At 33.5% G+C, this 3,998-nt stretch overlaps 1 protein-coding gene across 1 annotated transcript in view; it reads left to right on the top strand.

Annotated features, from left to right (window-relative positions):
* Nucleotides 1–956: 956 nt before the first annotated feature.
* Nucleotides 957–3,998, top strand: part of LOC113235223 (elongation of very long chain fatty acids protein 4-like) — a 67,391-nt gene continuing 64,349 nt past the window's right edge. The window contains exon 1 of the mRNA XM_026470850.1: nucleotides 957–1,092. The gene's annotated coding sequence lies outside the window, so the exon portion shown is untranslated. The remainder of the gene's footprint in view (nucleotides 1,093–3,998) is intronic.

Raw genomic sequence — 3,998 nt, 5'->3', positions numbered from 1 at the left:
CCGTAACGCAGTAATGCTCACATTACTGCTTGGCGGCAGAAATAGGTAAAGTGGCAGGCTGGACTAACTCTTTCCCAAGGAGCTCTACTGCTACTAGAATACATGCTCTACTGCTACCTAATACAGGACTCTCCGAGCAAACGAACTACGGACATTCATTGACGCTAATCGGAAATCCATTTTGCTATGCATTTGGTCGTCGGTACTAGGAGACTTACTTACGTGCTTCCCTGTAAAAGTGCGCATTTGACCTTCATCTCTGGCGATGAAGAGCATGCATACTTAAGTAATTCCTATACATTCTTGCCTAGAAAAAGCCCAAGTTATATAGCGTTCAGGGAATATGTCTGCAGACAAAGAATTCCACTGCATACCCGCTCGCCATATAAAACGCTACTAGGTGACAAGCGGCCAAGAATCCGATCTTAAGTAGCATAAGATAAAGTTCAAAATTCTCTATTTATCAGTTAAAGTTAGTTAGAATTGTCATATTGAACTCTACTGCTCGTTAGTAAGGTGGATTCTCCTGAGAAGAATGAGCAAGAAACTCTGGAGGTTGCTATTTGTAATATGCATTTGAATACATTTATCATTTACAATCTTTTTTCGAATTTACTAGATGGACAACACCTGCAAGAGCTAAACGGGTAGTAATACGGAATTTTGTCATACAAGTACGCAGAAGCTGTATACAACCTTTAGAATAAAATTTTTGTTTCACTGTAGTTTTATACCTCGTGGCAAATTTCAATATCACACTGAATGTTATTATAGAAGCGAACTTTAGAAGTTGAATATGCAATCACATCAGTCAGAACTATTTGAAATTTTTCATTTTGCAGCTTCACAAATCCAGCATCGCTTTGGCGGCACTACAAACCACCTCTCAAAACTTGGAAATAAGAGATAACTTTTTAAAACGTGTCGAGATGCAGCCTCCCGTCATCTTCGGCGCCGGCGCAGTCGGAAACCAAATCTCGCGAACGCAGCGCGCCTGCGTATTCCATATTTCAAACTGTGCTCGAAATTGTAAATATTAAATCAGTGAAGTGTTGTGATTGGATAGGACAAATTATTTTCAACTACCTCTAGGTAAGCCTACACAATTTTCTACATATAAAAAAAATTAATAGTTCAAATAATCAGTAACTTAAAAGTTTGTTGATAAAAAAAAATTGAATCCGCATTTGACGCATATACGTGCCACTGCCGGGCATGAACTTACAAGGGAATGAATGGGAAGGAAAACAATTTAAAATTATGCTAGATAATTAAATATTCTTTTGCTTTTAACAATAATGTACAGAATTATACAAAATATAATCAATTTTTATTGTAATAATGAGGCTCAGAAAAAATATACATTGCAATTTATGTAAGCTTCTCTTCTCGACCGAACCAGGGTTTATCTATATTTCAACCAATTAAGTTGGTGATCTATCCGCACAGGTAGTTAAAAAACGTGGAAAATTTGAAAGGTAAAGATAATCGAAAAATTAGAAAAACAAATTAACAAGAATTGCTATAAAAAATTAAACTGTAATGTAAAATTTTAAGTACATCGATTAGTATTTATTGCAGCGTAATTACTTGTAATCCCAAACCTTGTGTTAATTAAAATATGTTTAAGATCCTTTTGTTTTATCGTGTTTGAACAGTTAATTAAATTTTCCACTGGGAATTTTTCTTTGGCAATGAACTATAAAATTACAACAAGTGGATGTTGTAATTTTATAGGGATGTGAGAGGTGTAATAATTAATTAGAGAGTTTTAATACATCGCACTTTTAATACAATAGTGCATTAACTTAAAGTGTATTTTTAACATCGATGAAAAACAAATTCCTCACTTTACGTTACAAACAACTTAATAATTAATAATATTTTATGCAATCGTTGCAAAATGAGGGTTCTTAAAGTCAAGTACCGTGTTTAGGCCGGCGAGGCTTGCCGAGTGGCCTAAATAATAGGATTTTAAGACCTAATTATGTAATGATTGCTAACAATACTTTTTCTACGAGTCAATAAAATAATGAAACAGAACCAATGTAGATTTTGTTAACAATCCAATCGAACGAAAGCCATTCAAACGCTACAAAACAAAAAACCAAAGAAATAGTACAGATGTGAACAAGTATGGCTTATTAACCAACCGGGAGGCAGTAGAGTGTTTAAGCAGCGTCATATTTGATATCTTAATTAGCAATATAGTTCTGTGTAAAGAACTATAATGAATTTTTCAGTTCAATGGCGAGTACCATAGACAATCGAATTTCGATTAAGAACTAAAAAGAGCTCTTTTGTGGTATGATTTAAGAAATTATAATTGACAATTGAAAGTACAGGAAAGTAAAAATTTATTTAAAATAAAAGCAAAAAATAATTTCATATTTTTTAGTAAGGGTTGTCTTGTTCTGAACACAAAAAGGTTTGTCTCGTTTTGAGTTAATTAGATAGAATATTTTAAGTAACAATACTTACAATATTATAATCAAAATTTTACTGTCAGCAATAGCATTATCATGAATTTCACATATTTTGAGTTACAACTCTTATTAAAACAAACTAATAATCTTACAAAATTATTTAAAAAATTTATAATGTTAAGAAAAAACTATTTAAGAAAATCTTACGAAAAAAAGGAAAAAAAAAGAAAGCATCTTCTCCTTTTGGTTTGCGATTAAACATTGTTCTGTTTTCTGCAAGATTCACAGCCTTGTCACCTAAAACCGGCCTCAAGTTAGATAAATGTACGACACTATGTCAAATATCACTAACCCTATTTGACCCTTCTCATACACTGTCAATTTCGTGATATATTTGAATCTTGTTAACGGTTCATGAGCAATATTTCGTAAATAACAAAATTGGTTCCACTTTGCATCCTATTTTCATATGCATTCCTATTTTCATTTATAAAAGACTAACAACTCCCAGGACTATATTGCTAACATCGTAAACAATGACTATTGTATGTATTACGTACAAAAATAAAAGTACGTACCTAAGTAGATCGCTCTAAACGGTGACAACTGTCTGCAGTAGCAATAGACTTACTACCAAATATATATATAAAAAGTGTCAGAGTGTACAAAGTCACACCACCAGATCTGCCGGGTCAGCTGCAGAGTATGCGGCAAAATTTAAACATGCCAAGTACAGTGGCAGTCGAGACTGCGGGGACTTGGGGTGCGGAGGCCAAACAATTCATCAGGGAGTTGAGTCGTTCGCTTAGAGATAGAGGCTGTGACCCAGGCTCTGGATCTTACTTGGTGCAAGAAATTTCGTTGGCTATACAGCGCGGTAATGCTGCCAGTGTTATGGGGAGGTATGAACCAGCTAAGATTCAGAGCGGTCCTTTTTCATTGCATTAGTTGGATAAAATTGGCTAAGTCTGGCGAATTGCATTATTTAATTTGATGTAAAGAAGGTTTTTGCTGATTTATATTTGTGTCTTCCTGACAAAGCCTACGTTGCGGATTAACATAGTTATGTAATTAGATAGATAGATAAATAGATAGATAGATAAATAGATAGACAGATAGATAAATGATAGATAGATAGATAGATAGATAGAGATACAAGATACAAGATACAAGAACAAGAATAGTACATAAACAACTTAAAACTAATGTGGGCGAAGGCGGTCTTATCGCGATCTCTTCCAGCCAACCTTAGAGTTAGAGGAAAGCTAATTGGAGCGGGAGACGTAGTGTGCCAATTTTACAAATATAAAAAAAAAAGAAAAATAGTTGTAATTAATTAAGTTTTTAAACGAATTGAAGAGTGTACAACACAAACTTAAAAGTTTATTTTTCGTAAAGATCATGGTCCACAAAGTATAAATACTACAGCCATATAGAAGTGAAAAATGGCTAGATTTATAGAAAAATATGTATGTAATATGCGTCGTTTTACAGTTGCTACTGTGAAATTATGGAACAAAGAAGTGTATTTTTAAATAAAGGTGTATGTTAGTGCAAAATATTTGTGTATTT

Source organism: Hyposmocoma kahamanoa, unplaced genomic scaffold, assembly GCF_003589595.1.
Source record: "Hyposmocoma kahamanoa isolate Upper Pololo Valley unplaced genomic scaffold, ASM358959v1 87, whole genome shotgun sequence".
NCBI classification, from domain to species: domain Eukaryota; kingdom Metazoa; phylum Arthropoda; class Insecta; order Lepidoptera; family Cosmopterigidae; genus Hyposmocoma; species Hyposmocoma kahamanoa.
This window is presented reverse-complemented; position numbering and strand designations above follow the sequence as displayed.